At 44.8% G+C, this 16,639-nt stretch overlaps 1 long non-coding RNA gene across 1 annotated transcript; it reads right to left on the bottom strand.

Moving 5' to 3' along the window:
* Nucleotides 1-369: 369 nt before the first annotated feature.
* On the bottom strand, nt 370-16,460 carry LOC104148601 (uncharacterized). Its single transcript, XR_695166.2, has 3 exons — nt 16,243-16,460; nt 15,006-15,188; nt 370-3,888 (listed from the first exon to the last, which is right to left on the bottom strand). It is a non-coding gene; the product is annotated as an uncharacterized lncRNA (long non-coding RNA).
* Between the last annotated feature and the right edge of the window lie 179 nt (nt 16,461-16,639).

The following is a 16,639-nucleotide window of genomic DNA, read 5'->3' as shown; positions in this document are numbered from 1 at the left end:
GGGGTCTCTCCTCCACTTATTCATTTGAATTGGCTAGTTAAAACCTCTCCATCTGTGCCATTTTGAGATGAAGAAATAAAAAAGAAAGAAAAAAATGCACTTCCATTTTTCTCTCAGTAGGAATTTTGGATGAGTCTTGCCACAACCAAGGTAAATCAGGGCTTCTTATCAGGGCCTTCTAGACCATCATCTACTCATATTTTTCCCCTTGTTTCACTCATTTCTAGAGCAGATAAAAAAGGTGCAGCAGGAAGGAAAAGAAAACTATAGATGTGTCTTTTTTTTTTTTCTTTAAGCAGAACATTTTGGGAACAAAACATTTAAAAAAATAAACAAAGTAAATTTTCTGCTTTTTTTTTCTTTCCTTTTATGCCCCGAAACAGCTATCTATCTGCTCCACACAGACATCATTGCTTAGTGTTTCATTTGATTCGTGGCCTCTCTCAGAAAGTAGGGAAGGCAGAGAGCCCCCCTTGAAGGGCTCCCAGTCTGCTCTCAACCACAACAGGGACATGGGTTTCTAGAAAGGTAATGGGCATGACGAAGAGAGAGAAGCACGCTCACTATCAGCCTGCCGAGCTCACTGAATGTGAGATCTCCGTCACGCGAAAGCTATGTGCTGGGCACACAGGAATAAATCCTGCAGAGAGACAAGAAGCATTCACTTGGGCCATCCCAGGCACACAGCTTTCAGCTGGCCAGCAGCCCAACAAGTTGGAGCAAGAGCAGAGAGAGCCATTCCCAAATAAACATCCTCCACCCAACATCCACATGGTTGGTCCAGAAGAGAAGCTGTTGGGCCCAGCTGCTCTGCTCAGCATCAGCTACAAACCTCAACCGAGCTAATGAGCGCCACCTTGAATTTGCCATTGTGGTTGATCATGCTTGAAGAAAAATAGATGTTTCAACACTTTTCAAGGACCACATAGTTTTCCCAACTCTGATGCATTTAAAGATAGCTCCAGAGTTTCATTCTGGCAATACTAACAAGTTCTCATCTAAGGCATCAAACACCCAAAAGGATGTTTTAAGACAATCCGATGAGAACTGAAATGGAATGGCACCAAAACTGCAGTACATACTCAAAAGGAAATGAGGGAAGGTGAAAGCTCTTTGGACATTGACATTTCCTCTACATCAACACGTTCTTGGCTCTGGCAAAACTGCCTTTCCCAGCAGGAGCAGTTTGGCTGCCTCAGATGATATTGTGTGCTCTGCATGCCATTTTCTGACATTGCTTATGGCACTGTCACTGGGCTCTGCAAAGAGTAGGAGACACTTCGGCCTTATGTTTGCTTTCATATATCATCAATGTAGTCAGGGCAACAGGGAAGCAGGCTGTAGGAAAGGTTAGTAGTTTGGTAACCAATGGCAGGGATTTAAAGGCTGATCTCAGCCCAAACATTGACAGATCTGCATTTCTGTGTTTTCTCCATCCGTTGCATCTAGCTCAGAACAGGAGCAAAATTTCCTCCTTGTCCTTTCATCCATAATGGTTATTTAGCACCTCAGATTCACCTATATAAAAGCATTCACAGAGGGAGGTTCTCCCTGCCCACAGCAAGGTCCAGAAAAAGGATGGTTTCAACATAATCGTCTTTACCAGAAGACACAGCTTGAAAGCCACCCTGTTGAGAGTGAATGGCTTTACTGTTTCACTCCGAGGGGTCAGTGAGTCTACAAATCAAGTTTCTACCTCTCCAATGTGAAGAGATCTCTTAGGACTGTAAGGTTAGGACTGAAGAATCTAATAAGGGGAAGGAATTAAGCCTGCAATCACTTGTAATGATTTGAATTAGTTTTTTGCCTTTCACTTTGATTAAAATACGCCGATCTTCCCTTCCACCTGTGTTTCTTATGCATGCAGAATTTCCGTTAACTTCAGCTGACTTTTTTCTTTTTAACTGCAGGAAGGTAAAACTTCATAGCATTCCTTCATTTGGTTGCCAGGAGTTTCCTTAGCACACTGCAACTCCTATATTAATTATAATATCACAGTGCTTTATATACCAGTCACCTCTATTATTAAATGGACCTCCTGTATGCCTTTCTTCTATTGTATTAAAGAATAATGATCTGCTTTACTCACTATAGAATTAGAATGAATATTTATTACAGAACAGTGATTATACTGGGCTTACATTGTCCCCAGAAAGATTTAGATCAGACATTAAGGAAATCCTTACTGTGATAAGGACAGCGATGCACTGGAAGAGTTTGGAGGGGATGGAACAGAGCATGAGTCCCATTCCTGGAGGCTTTGAAGCACATGGACAAATAAATATCAGTGATGCAGTGGGTAGAGCTGATCCTGATTTGGGGCAGATAGATGGGCTCCTAGCCATCCCTTGCATTCCTACTTTCTATGAATCTCGGAAATCTTCCAATAACTTCTGCCACTAGACATCCAATAAGAGGAACAGTTTAATACCATAATTTTCAAGCTACGGTCAAATCATACACTGATTAAATCAAAGAGAAGACAATGAAACCTGGGCAGTCATCACTGGTCCCTGGCAAATAAACCCTTTCATGCTATGGAAAATAATTCCCCTCCATGAAGGAGATCTGCGGAGAGGGAGAGGAGGCACAAATGTTTCCGTAGTTTGCCACAGAAAACAGCTTTTTGACAGAATAGGAATCACAGAATCACAGAATCGTTTAGGTTGGAAGGGACCTCTGGAGATCATCCAGTCCAACCTCCCTGCTCCAGCAGGGTCCTCTAGAGCATATTGCCCAGGATCGCATCCGGACGGGTTTTGAATATCTCCAGCGAAGGAGACTCCACTACCTCTCTGGGCAACCTGGTCCAATGCTCTGTCACCCTCACAGTCAAGAAGTTTGTTCTCAGATTTAGGTGGAACTTCCTGTGGTTCAGTTTCTGCCCGCTGCCTCTTGTCCTGTGGCTGGGCACCACGGAGAACAGGCTGGCCTCATCCTCTTGACACTCCCCCTTCAGAGACTTATACACGTTGATCAGATCCCCTCTCAGTCTTCTCCAAGCTGAAGAATCCCAGCTCTTGCAGCCTTTCTTCATAGGAGAGGTGCTCCAGCCCTCTAATCATCTTGGTAGCCCTCCGCTGGGCTCTCTCCAGGAATGCTATGTCTCTCTTGTACTGGGGAGCCCAGAACTGGACACAGTACTCCAGGGGAGGCCTCACCAGGGGCAACCTCCCTCCACCTGCTGGCAACACTCTGCCTAACGCACCCCAGCAGACCATTGGCCTTCTTGGCCACAAGGGCACACTGCTGGCTCATGCTTCACTTGTTGTCCACCAGCACTCCCAGGTCCTTCTCGGCAGAGCTACTTTCCAGCAGGTCAACCCCCAGCCTGGACTGGTGCACGGGATTATTTCTCCCTAGGTGCAGGACCTTGCACTTGCCTTTGTGGAACTTCACGAGGTTCCTCTCCGCCCACCTCTTCAGCCTGTCCAGGTCCCTCGGAATGGCAGCACAGTCTTCTGGTGTGTCAGCCTCTCCCCCCAGTTTAGGATCATCAGCAAACTTGCTGAGGGTGCACTCTGTCCCTTCCTCCAGGTCATCGATGAATATATTGAACAAGACTGGACCCAGGACTGACCCCTGGGGGACACCGCTAGCCACAGGCCTCCAACTTGACTCTGCGCCATTCACCACAACCCTCTGAGCTCGGCCATCCAGCCAGTTCTCAATCCACCTCACTGTCCACGCATCTAGCCCACACTTCCTGAGCTTACCTACGAGGATGTGATGGGAGACAGTGTCAAAAGCCTTGCTGAAGTCCAGGGAGACAACATCCACTGCTCTGCCCTCATCTACCCAGCCAGTCATCCCATGTTTTCATGATCCTATGAATCTTCCCATGTTCTCAAATAACATCAGTCTTTATCTCAAATTCAGGGTTGTCCACTGGAGGGGAAAAAAAAAAAAAAAAAAAAAAAGAGTTAAGCATGGTTCCACTTTCAACCAGTACAATAAATGTATGTTTGATTTTTAGAAGTCTGCTAGAATGGAAACAAATTTGCAGTGTTAATATATTATGTGGAAAAAAAACCCATTGCCATTGAATTTGAAATCTTGCCTTTAAATGAATTAGTACTGCAGGACTCTGAAAGTAAAAAGGAGTCCCAGATTCTGGTCTCTCTTCTCAGAGAGTTTATTTTATTCACTCACACACGCACACACTCCTCGTAGCAACAAATGATACCCAGAAATTGCCCTCCTAGTAGAACATCTCCAATAAGCTTCTGTACTTACATCAGCTAGAAGGCATGCTTTCCCAAAGAGCATGGAAGCGAGAGCTGGACATGAACTGGGCAGCTTGAACTTTTATTTTGGACAGGAGCATGAAACTCAGAAGCTGCTATCTCTTCTGTAGGAAACCAGAGCCCCTCTCCCACTCCAACCCCTGCATCCCCATCCAGCTCTACCCGGTGGACCTACGTGGTGAGGTATCTGGAGCCTGGCTGTCAGAGAACTTCTTTATGGGAACAATTTGAACTTGGGCAGGTGTTCTCCCTCCTTGACTTGTAATACAAGTGGGTGTCTGCACCAGGTTTTTTTATTTTTTTAAACAAAGCAGCTACACCTGCCTCTTGTCAACTGTCTGATGATGCTGATGCCAGCCATGCTGACAGTGCCTGATGCGCTCCAGTAACATGGATCAGAGCAGGAGCTCTACACCCGATCTGCTTAGTTGCTGGATACCAAACAGTGAAGGGATCCAGCTGTTCTGAGAGGCATTCCTGTGCAGACATGATGGCACTGAGGAACTAGGAAATCAAGCCTCAGAGGTATGACGAGGTTCAGTGCCTGCTGGGTGGGACGGACTGAGGCGGAGGGAAGAGAGGTCTGGACCAGAATTGGGATACAGACCTTCATATCTCAGTTATACCCTCTTTTAAGTACCGTTTTTTTCCCCAATGTTTGCTGAGAATTACCCTCCTTTTTCACTTTCACACACACCTCCCTACCCCATCAAGCCAGACCTTTCTCTAGCCATCTCCAGCACCAAGTGACCGGCCATAGCAGGACAGTCCTCCCAATGCTCAATGCAAGTTTCAAGCTAACATTAGTTTCCAGGCAGTCCTTCAAACCTCACCGCTCCTTGCAGGGCTTCTCACCTGCAAGCCTCTCTAATTCGATATGCAGCATTTTCAGCCACAGCACACTTCCTGTTCCTCCCTACTGAATGTCCACCCGGCCTGACCTTTCTGAGTGAGGTAAGAGCAGCTGCACAGAGAGCAAAGCAATCACAGCGCAAGCGCTAGCAGAGCTGTAGCTTCCAAAACATACGCATCACCTTGGTGGGGAGCAGGGTAACAGCTTCACTGAGAGAGAAACTGACAGCATTGCCACCACAAAGACATTGTAAAGAGCAAGAGGCAGACGTAATAGCAGCAAGCAGCCAAGGCAAGGAGGAAGAAGTTCTGAAAGCAGCTGGGAAAGGCCAGGGAAGCCCTCTTCAGGCATCAGTTATGGTATTCAACCCTATTTCCATCCTCATTTACCTCTTGGCATTTACTGGCACAATAGGTGACCTCGTTGTCCTCTTTGCACATATCAGTAAAGCAATCCAGGCAAAAAGTCCTTCAGCCCTTACACAGGATCACTGTCAACATGGCCCTGGTGAACCTCTTACTCTGTTGCTACAAAGAGATCCCAGCACTCTTACGGCGGCACCAGCAGTTTTGGTGAGAATGCTCCTCTACGCATATCATATGCTAAGGCTGAACAGCATCTGGTCAGGGGAGAATGTGAGTTTCCTCCACTTGATAAAGATCCTGAGACCTAACCACCACTGGTCCAAGTTCATCTACAGGTACCAAGGGTAGCACGTGAACAGCATTCTTGCTGGCTGCTAGATCTTCAGTATCGACTTCCAAATCCCTCACCTTCAGTACAACAAAACAGCAGAGAAAGTAAGCAACGAGATCATTGTGGGCTTGGCTACTACAAGTTCTGTGGGGAGTTTCATCATGAAGTTCACCAGCTACGCGTCTGTCAGCTTGGATCTCGTCTTCATCATCCTTGTGATAGTCCTGAACGGCTTTATCATTGACCTCCTCTGAAAGCAAAGAAGAAAGATAAGTGCTGCCTCAACCACATAGAGAACCTGGAATAAGCACACGGCTCAGGCAACCAAGACCTTGTTCTTGCTGCTCTGTTTACATTGTCTGCTGACTCTCCAACAACACAGTAAGGATTGCTTCTGTTTCAGGACATCTCAAGACCAACTTTGAGAACAGCGTCCTCGGTGGACGCTCTACAGAGTCCTGTCCTGCGTCTGTTATTCATTCACTCCTACGTCATTGTGTTTGGCTACAGGAAAGTCGGACAATACCTCACTGAAGCCTGCTGGTGCCCGAGATGTGAGAAACCTATGATCGTTCAGAGCACAGAATTTTAAGCTCGCAAAACCATTTGTGGGTTCTCCAACTTTCCAGACAGAACAGCATGCCTGCTATGACAGATTTTTTCAGGCATTTAAAATAAACCTCTGCCAGCTTTCTGGAAAAGTCTCTTGGATCATGCTTAAATCCAGGAGGTTCCCATCCGTCTTCTTGCACCTTGTGATAACATTCACTGTGGGGCAGTGTCAACCAGATGAGGGAACGAATCAGAAAATAGATCTACTAGACAACAAACAACAGATTCACCACAGAGATGTGTCACAGAAAATATCTTGCAGAAAGCTTATTTCAAAAGGCAAAGCAGCAGGTAAAGCTGGATGAAAGCAAATGAATGCCTTCAGCTGGATGAAAGCAAATGGAAATACTCTCGTCATCACCAGTCAGCAACAGCACATAATAAACAAGAGATCAAGTCCTTAAGGACTTGTTACTTCTTAAAACTATGACAGGGAAAGTAGTATTCTTTATTCTTTAGTATTGTCATTGACAGGCAATTGTTTCCACTTCCACAATAGCGCACCGAGAAAGAAAACAAGTAACAAAAAAAACCTTCTGAAAGCCCAGATATTATATGAATATGGGCAGGCATCAGAACATTACAGATTCTGGAAAAAATTACTGCAAGAGTGTCTTTTCCGATCTTGATTGTGTGAAGGTGAGAATATGACTAGTTAACAAAGCCACACCTCAAAACTTAATGGCTGCCAGTACCAAACATTTCTTTCTCAACAAAACAGAAAACATGAAGTTGCAATGCCAGGGATACTTTTTCTTGTGTCACATCATTCCATATGTAACAGAACAGAGTAAAAAAAGTTAAAAAAAAAAATCAAAAACCCTCATGTATCTTTCTCTTCTGGACTCTGAGGAGGGAGTCAGGAATGAAAAAGGAAAAACTCATGTGCCATTCTTTTTTTTGTTTCCATTACTATTTTGATTTGACTGATGTGATTGCAAATGATCAAATGTCAGCTAACATACTGAAAGATGGTGCCTTTCTCCCAGACCTGCCTAAAAGCTTCCTTCTGCCATCATGCTCCCCCTCAAAGGGGGCAATAGCTGCAATTCAAAAATCAACCTGTAAAACTGATTCTTTCATCGGGGCTTGGGGGTTTTGTCTTGTCCGTCTTCTATACACAACCCTGCAAAACATCTGTATATAGGCACCTTTGCATCCATTGGTAAACAACTCAATTCACTTTCAGTGATCAGACAATCTCTCTCATTTTTGGCAATAGGACTCTATCTTTCCAAAAGACAATATGCTGTCTACCATGGATGGTAGTGTCTCAAATGAAGGACCAGCCTTAGATATGCTTTCAGTTCCATTCTTCACAAAAAGTCAGTGTTGTCCTGTGTAATTCCCATTCAAGAGTGCAAGTTCCCAGCCTCTTCAATAAAGAACTTTTTTTCCTTAACCATGTTTTTTGCGGTGAACCCATACCTTAAACTAGCCCAGGACCCAGCCTCATGCATTGCTTCTTCTCTAGTTGTTTGGTTTCAGCTTGCAGATGAAATCCAGCATGTCCCTCTTGTGGGGTTTCTGGTTTTGCCTCTCTTTCCAGGGGATCCAGTTCTACTTCTTTTCCTTTAGAGTCCGCAGCCTGAAGCAAAGAACATTTCAGAGCACCTCAGTCTCTGCTGGAGACGGAGCCCTGCAAAAGGGCTTTTGCGCCTGCTCTTGAGGGATGAAGCGTGTGTGGGTTGCCCTGCCCTTGTTTCAGAGGCTCCAGGCTTTCTACCCTCTTGGGCTGGGACAGGAGTCCATGGGCTCTCTGATGTCACCATGGACTAGCTCAGAAAACCTGGGCCTCCCCTGAGCAGGCGATGATTTCTTGAAGGATTAGATGTCAATACCAAAAGGCTTACTGGAAGGAATCCAGTATGTGTATGCTGTGTTCAGCATCCAACCTGCAAGTTGCCATTCCCCTAAAACCCTGCCTAGCACTCTTCCTAACAATGCACACCGCGCATGTAAAATGCACAGAGGCAGCAAAATATTCCTGGTAGTCCCTGTCAAAAGCAAAGTAGCAGTCCTGCTCTCTTCCCACCTACCCATGGGATGCAAGCTGCCTTATCCTGGCTGTCTCCTGCAGCCCACGGTCCTGCGTAAACCCCAGCAACTTGCCCCTACAACCCTCTCTGGGTCTATATTACCATTAGTGAATCAAAATGTTCTAGAGAGATAGAAGTTTTCCTGATTTTTCCTGCAAGTTCCCTTCCAGGAATGGAAAGGAGGCAATGCTTGGAGAAAAGGGGAAAAAGAGAATTGATTTTCCCTGTAAAGCCTTCTGCTCAGCTCTTACAATTATCCCTGGAAATGTGCCGTGCTGGCTGTTGAAGAAAGCGAGGCACTAGACTGTATGAGTGAGCCTAATCCAGCCTGACAATCCTGGTGGTCTTATGTTCCCCCATTTATCCACAGACCAAGTACAACAGAGAGCGCTGCTGTGCTCATTTTTCCCACACTGCCCAATTAATACTAGCTAGGAACACCACTTGTTGGAGAGAGACGGCAATTCTGTTGAGACGTGTAAAACAAGAGACGAAGGCAGAACCAGCAAGCTCCTGAAAACTCCCGATCCTGCTGGGCCCCTGCTAAGTGCTTTGGTTTTAGAGATTAGTTTATTTAAATAAAGACACTCCCTGTCTTCTCCTGCTCTCCTACAACTCCCTCCAGCAAAATAATCTATTTGGATTAGCTGCAGGGGGGATGAAAGTAGCCTTCTTGCTCTTAGACTTATCTATGAATTCCATGCAATTCAAGTTGAAAAGCAAATATTCCATGCCAGTAACGCAGTTTGCTTAGCTCTTGGCCAGCCATCAGCAAGGAGCTGCTGAAAACGAACAGTGTTATTTCAAAGCCAGATAAGGAGACTGCACATACTCTGTTCAGGCTGATCTATTCTTGTATGTGCAATTCCTTACTTTATTTCATGGACATTTGTGGAATGACAGAAACATTTAGGTTGGAAGGGACCTCCGGAAGTGTGTAGTCCAACCCATCACTCATAGCAAGTCCAACTTCAGAGTTAGCTCTGGTTGTTCATAGCCTTATGTGGCTGAGTTTTGAATATCTCTAAGGAAGGCAATCTCTGCCTTGTCTATAATCCCTCATTAAGCCGTTGAAAACAGCAACTAGATGTCCTTCAGCCTGCTCTTCTCCAGGCTGGAAAAAAGCCAGCTCCCTCAGCCTCCTGACCATTTTCAGCAGTACATTTATATGGTGCCAAGCAAAAGGCAAGACCTCATCTGGCTATGTCATTCATATTTGAGACAGAACGACAGAAGCATGAAGAAGTGCAGAGAAGGTTGGCATTAGCAGGGTAGGAAGCAAGAAGACCTGGGCTTCTTCAGCCTCACTGAAGAAGTGTGAAATGGAGATGAACTCAAGCAGACAACAACTATACTATTGGTTGAGTTTAATTTTTGTGCAGCTCCATCTTCTGAGGCTGACAGTTGCCCTCAGGCTGACAGACCTAGTTTGGCCCCCAGTTTAGGGGGTCTATGCCTGGAAGGTGGCGATGCCAGATCACCTTACAGCTCAGTTTTTCCAATATTTTAAGGCTGCTGTTCCACAGACACTTTTTTTGGCGACAAAAGGTTATCACAAGCCAGGATCAGCTCCTGTCCCATTTCACCATGTGGTCTCAGACACAGAGGGACAGCACAGGTGAAGGGACGGTGAGAAAGGCAGGAACAAGCCTTTAGAGGAGGGGAATCTTGCCCCAGAGACAGGATTTCAGAGAACTACAGTTTAGTCTCTAGGCAAGACCAAGTAAAAATGGCTTCTCACGTGTTATGACCTGGATGGGAAATTCAGGCTACAACTCAACCTGCTAACGCTGAAACTGAGATGTTACCTGGTGAGCAACATTCACATTAAATGGAGTTCGCAGTTCAGCTAAACACACTTGATTTAAGTAACTTGGCTAGAAAAACATATTTTCATAGCTGAAGTCTTACCTCAAGCAGCAATCACATTAAATTTGCAAGTTCCCATCAGTCCCTGGAGACAACCTAACAGAGATATCACTGCATTACAGCAACTGCGCCCCATTCAGCAGGGTTACACATAGTAAAGGTCAGGGCAGGTTGTCAGTCTTTTCTTTTTACCCGCATGCAGCAAAGAAACTAAACCGCATTTTGACAGCTTTGGTTTTCTTTTCCCTTCATGTTGGTGGATATGCCGAGATATAAGAACAGTTCTTAATAATTTCTATCCCCATGCTGGAGGGCCTGACCATCAGGCTCCTGGTCATTTCTCGTGTGTTGTCAGCTGATTCACAGACTTTGTTGCCCATTTATTTCCAATAGAGATGACTACCCTGAGAACAAGATAGCTTTTGTAATTAAATGGGTTTTAATGGAAACAAGTGAAGGGACAGATCAAATTAAACCGGGGCTGCAGTGACAGACTTCTTAACTAATGCCTTGTGAAGCGGTTACAACCCACATTTTGAAAAGATACAGGAAGCTCATTAAGGCTTTAGACAAACAGCTCGGTAGGCCAAACTGAAGAAAGGAGGGCTGTCCAATTGTAGCAGCACTGTATGAAAAAGATATCCAGAACAATAGCAACTCCTGACCATTAATAAAACCGCTATTTATATAATGCATGCCCTCCCCAGTAGTTTGTGAAGAATAATATTCTTATCTCTGATTTTCAGCTACAAAATCCAAGGCACAGAAAAGTAACCTGTCCAAAGCTGGGTCTAAACTCAGATTAGCTACCCAATGCTGGTCAAGAATAACACAGTAAAATGGATTTCAGCAGAAATGCAGGTCTAGAAGAACCAGCCCATTTTCTGGAAATGCCTCCTTTTCCAAGAAACTCTGATTAGGAACCACCTTGTATAATTTATAGTCAAAAAAGATGAAGAAAACGATGCAGATGAAGTTTTAGAAAGACACTCACATACACAGATGCAGTCATAGCCACCAGGACTAGACCAGGCAGGTTGTTAGTGCATTAACTAGGGACAGCCCCCTGCATGAAATCAGACAAGGCTAAGGAACAGCACATACAAACACATATATCTTGCAGGGTTTCACTGTTCACCAAAGAGCTTTTGAAAGGTTTTGGTTTTGCCTTGGTGCGCATCAGGAAATGTTTGTGAATCACTTCTCACCCACACTAGTCTTGCATCCTAACCCAGCGCCTTGTCTGCTGGGCTCCGCTATGTGGGGCTGAGTCATCCCTAAAAGGTAAATCACCATCTCTGTGGCTATGCCGGAGGAAAGCATCTGCATTTCACTCTTAGGGATTTCACTTCTGCAATATTTTTCCTTTAATCCCCCATTATCACAGCAGTCTCCATCTCCAAATACTTCTGAACACCTGCTCAAGGGAATCTTTACCCTCACTGGATTTCTCTTAAGATTTATAGTTCTGCTGGGTTTTTTTCAGATCTTGCCCCAGCTTTTTATGCTGAAGTGGCTGCTGCTATTTGATCACTAAGTCTCACTCTCTGCATCACTCAGCCAGCAATACCTGTCCCAGAACAGAAGCTGTGGCTGAACTGGATCAGACATTCACATCTTCAAGAGCAGAAATTAACTTTTGTAAAACGTAACACAGTGGGACAAACCTCACAACTGTTTCACACCTACAGCACGTTTTGATGGATCATGGGTGAACTCTAAAGCAAGAAGACAAAAACTACTGGAAACTGCCACAGAGAGAACCAGGTTTACGGTACGCCGTTTGCAATCTACAATGTAGCTTACAACTGCGATCACCTGAATTGCTCAGGGTAAAGAAAAATAAGGATGAGATAAACATGATATCCTACCTAGAGGGGTCTTTCTCAGATAACTTCCAACATGCTCTCCGTTCAGCCTAACCACAACAAGACCACAAAGCTTTGCTTGGATTCAGCAGCAACCAGAATATCCTGGGTGCAAACAGAAGAGAAATCCAAGGCTGCAGTTCTGCTCTGGAGGCAGAGCCCTGCCAAATTGGCCCCGAGCTTAACATCTTCAGTAACTCCAGAACAAGAGAACAGCGCAGGCAGAAGCTAATGTTCCTTTGTCTTGTTTTCGCACACATCTTCTAAAACTTCACAGTTTTGCTATCAAGAACTAAGACTCTGCCCTGATGGAGTATACTTGTTACTTTTATTTAAATTTTTCTGTTTAACATAAATTTAAAAGTTAGGCAACTCTAAATCATGTTATTTCTCTTGAAGCAACGAAACAGAGTACAACAGCGAGAACAGACAAGCACAGGGTCTCAGCAGACCAAGAAAGGTCTACAGGCCCAGAGGGTGAGAGCTGTTTCAACTCAGAGGGGAGCTGAGGCTCTTTATAGGTTTTGGGGAGGTGCTGAGCAATCGCCTGGTGCACCCATGGGTGGAGTTCACCTCTGCACGTAAGAGAGCCCACTGTTCTGGAACTAGAAAATTCATCCCCAGTTCTTTACATGTATACAACAATTTTGGCACAGTGGACATCTCCCAGAGTCTGATCCTGCAACTCACTGGGTGCTTCCTGGAAGGTGCTGAATACCTTTTCCATCTACCGGCACAAAGGAGCGGGTCCAGAAACACTTCTGCTCATTATAGAGCAGTATTTGGAGGAATAACAGAGGTCCACATCCAAGCAGCAGGGAGAAGGTACACACCACTTGCCTTATTCCACCCTACAAATCTATTCTATTATATGAACGTTACATCTATACTGTAAATTCAGACATGCCCAAGCACTGGAAACTATTTATCCCAGCGGGTAATTTGTTAGAAATTTCCCTGGAATGAATTTGGGCTGTGCCAATTCGCATTTTCCTAGATAATTCCCGGCATGGTTCAGCACACAAAACAGTCCAAGAACAACTCCCAGTAGGCAGTTTGCATCGAGCCACCCTCTTCTGGAAGGCAAGACAGTTGACAAGCACGAAGGCCGTTTTCTGCCAGTTGGCCACAGGGCCCAGGATTCATTTAGTTCCTGGATGCACTTAGTTTATTAGCACAGATGAAGCTGAATTGCTTCTACTTAGAGTCTCATTACCGGACATCAATACATGGCACCACTGTACACTTACTGAATCAAACACTCTGGGACTGCGTTGCCAGCTGGATTAATGGACATTGCTATTACAGCAAAGTGGTGATCACTCACTCAAGTATATAATTCCTATACACAATGAGGCTTTTTTCTGGGAAAATGTGCTATCTGACCTTTTGTTAAAATAAAGAATAACTTGAAAGGCCACGTATTTACACACAAAAACCCCCGCATCAGGATCAGGCACTGCTCCCCAGGTGGCTGGAGGAACTGCTTGGGTTTGCAAGTTCTGAACTACTACAATCCCACTGTAGCACAATATTTGCAAGACTGAGTGGGAGGAGTTATTCTCCAACAGGTGGTCCTTTAACTCAGTAACACCCACCTCTCATCACAACTCTCAAGTAGCCCTATCACTTCATAAACATTTTCCCAGTTTCTTGATAGGAAGTCAACTTCAAAATCCTTTGAAATCGGCTTGATTAACTAAAGAAACTAGAGGGAGTTTTCTAGATCTAAACTAGGAAAATATAAAAAGCTATCTGAGAAATACAGCTCAAGGGATGTAAAATATGAGAAGACATCTCATGTTTCTAAAGACGACGCAGGTGTCATAACCAAACTGAACTGAGCATCCAATACCCTGTCATTCATCTTCTCTAGATTTTAAGCTGTTTCTACGTGGCATAATGGTGACACCTACAGGGAAAATTAATCTTCTACCTCTACAACCCAGAGAGGGTCGGATGACATTATATCACTAACGTTATCTTAATAACGTTATTAAAGGCTGCAGGGGCTGTGCAGGCAAATAAAATACATACCCCTCGCAGAAATAAGCACAGGCTACAGAGCAGTCACTAGTTGCATGATGACAAAACAGGATCTGAGAGCTATCAACTCTCCCTACATCTGCCATAGCAGTGCTACCAAGCAAAGCACAGATGACTGCAAAGTTAAGCAAACAACAAAATTGTAAAATTACAGCAATAACGATTCTTTCCAGATACACCTTTCCAGCTGTTGTTTGGTGTGTGCCAGCATGTGCCTACAAGACAAAGTCAACGTGCACCCAGACTGCCATGACACGTCCAGGACTGAGCTATACTGAAAATACCTCCAAACGCAGGCAGCCTTGGGAGAACACAACTCCCCATAGTTTCCCACTGCTTTGGCAATTTGCTCAATACAAGACGGAACACATTCCAAAATCTCACACTTAGCTTGTGTCCGCTTACTACTTTCTCCATAGTGTTTAGGTACTGACTTGAAGAGCAAACAGGTACTTGATACAGGACCACAGACAGCAAAGGTCATTCAAACATCAAATGTAAGAGTCTGTAATATTTATTAGGATGTTTAGGATGATCTCTAATCAAAGTTAGTTAAAAAAAAAATATATATATATATATATATATATATATATATATATTTGAAAGATAAAATAACCAAAAACATTGTTTTTAACCACTAGATCAGAGTCACTATTTTTCAAATTTCAAGCCGAAAATGTGAAAAAACAGACATTTTTCATTCATACAGATTTTTATTTTTAAAAACACCCCGACCACTACACATGATATGAATTAACCGTTGTCTGAAACATACCTTCATTCAACAACAGCAACATACCTTCATTCAACAACAGAAAAAATACAAACTGAAACTTTCCTTAATTGTGTATAGGTGCAATTTTCCTTGTTACTTCAACAACCTTGTTGTTTCTGGTAACTTTCCAAAAGTAACCAATGGACACGTCCTTTCTGACCACATGGCGAATAACAGACTAACCTGGTAAGACAGAAACACAACACAGACAACAAAGTTCGAGCAAAGCATGAACAAAGGGGTACTGCCACTGATTCTCAAAACGACCTTTGAAAGATTATTATTACAAAAAAAGTCCATAAGAAAGAATTTGATCTCCCTCTCTGTCACTGATTCTGCAATGCTAAAATTCACCAAATTTCTTTGTGAAAGCTGGGTGTTCTGTGGCAGTCACATCTGAATTTGTCTCAAGTTCATGATGTTCCACACACAGCCAAGCAGTCCTCAGCGATGTCTAATTAGCTAAAACAATTTTTTATGTCTAGATGTCCAATTAGTCCAAAACACCGTAGCACAACATATTTAAAGGTTTGAATACCTCTCAAGTCTTCCACAGTGATTAAACCAAGTAAATCCACAAGCCTGATAGGGAAGCCAGCTTCACAGCTGCTTGTAGAGCAAGGGGTATGTCGAATGCAATATATTCTCCAGTACCCAATTTGATTAAAACATTTCACTGCAAAAAAAGCTCCCAACAACCCTTTAAATGGCCACACTGAAGGTATCTCCAAAACAAGAAAGGGCTAGATCAGTCAGAACATTATAACCACAGAACAAGTCAAAACCAGTAAAAACTAGAATACTTTTCTCCTCTCTCACACAAGGACTGGGGCTGAGCCCAACAAACGGTTTCAGACACAAGAGTGGGCATCCATCCAAGGTCCGGGGCAAGGGGGGGGGGGCGTTCTCCTCCCCCAGCTGCAAGTTCTTACAAGCATCTTTTACACCAATACTTGCTCTGATCTAGCAAGAAAAAAAAAAAACCCAACAAATAAAAACGTTGATTCCCCTGCTCTGACTGCACAGTCACGGAGCATTTATACCAGTGAAAGGCAAGTGACAGGAGGCAGATCCTCCATTTGGCTGCACACCAGCATTAGGTCAGCTTAAAGCAATGACCGACCTGCAGCCAAGGGCTGCCTACCTTCCACTGGCTCCGAATAAACCGAGGCAGCTTGTGAACCTGACCAAAAAAAAAAAAAAAACCTCTAAGGAGGTTAATTTTTGGTATTTTTACCAAATCAAGTCAGCTTATGACGTCAGCCAACTAGCACCCAAAGCCAGTTCAAGGTCAGCACGGGGAAAGAGATCTGTTTTGAGGATGACGAACTTAACTCCGCTCACTCCGCCACCGCCTCCCCACACAGCGCCTAGCCCGGAGGCGGCGCCCGTTAACGGCCGTTACGAACCGGCGCGCGCAGCGCCCACGTGACAACCCCCCCCCTCCGGGACCTCGCGCGCGGGCTGCCCGCCGCTCCGCCTGCCGCTTCTCCCCGCCTCCCGCCGCGCCGCCTTCCCCCCAGGCTGGGCTTAGCCGGCCGACTCAGCCTTTCAGGCAGCGCGCGGGGCAGCCCGGCCGCGGGGGCTTAGCGGGGCGGGGAGCGGCGCGTACCAAGTGCCGCCCCCCCTTCCCC

This window comes from Struthio camelus, chromosome 4, assembly GCF_040807025.1.
Source record: "Struthio camelus isolate bStrCam1 chromosome 4, bStrCam1.hap1, whole genome shotgun sequence".
Classification (NCBI taxonomy): Eukaryota; Metazoa; Chordata; class Aves; order Struthioniformes; family Struthionidae; genus Struthio; species Struthio camelus.
This window is presented reverse-complemented; position numbering and strand designations above follow the sequence as displayed.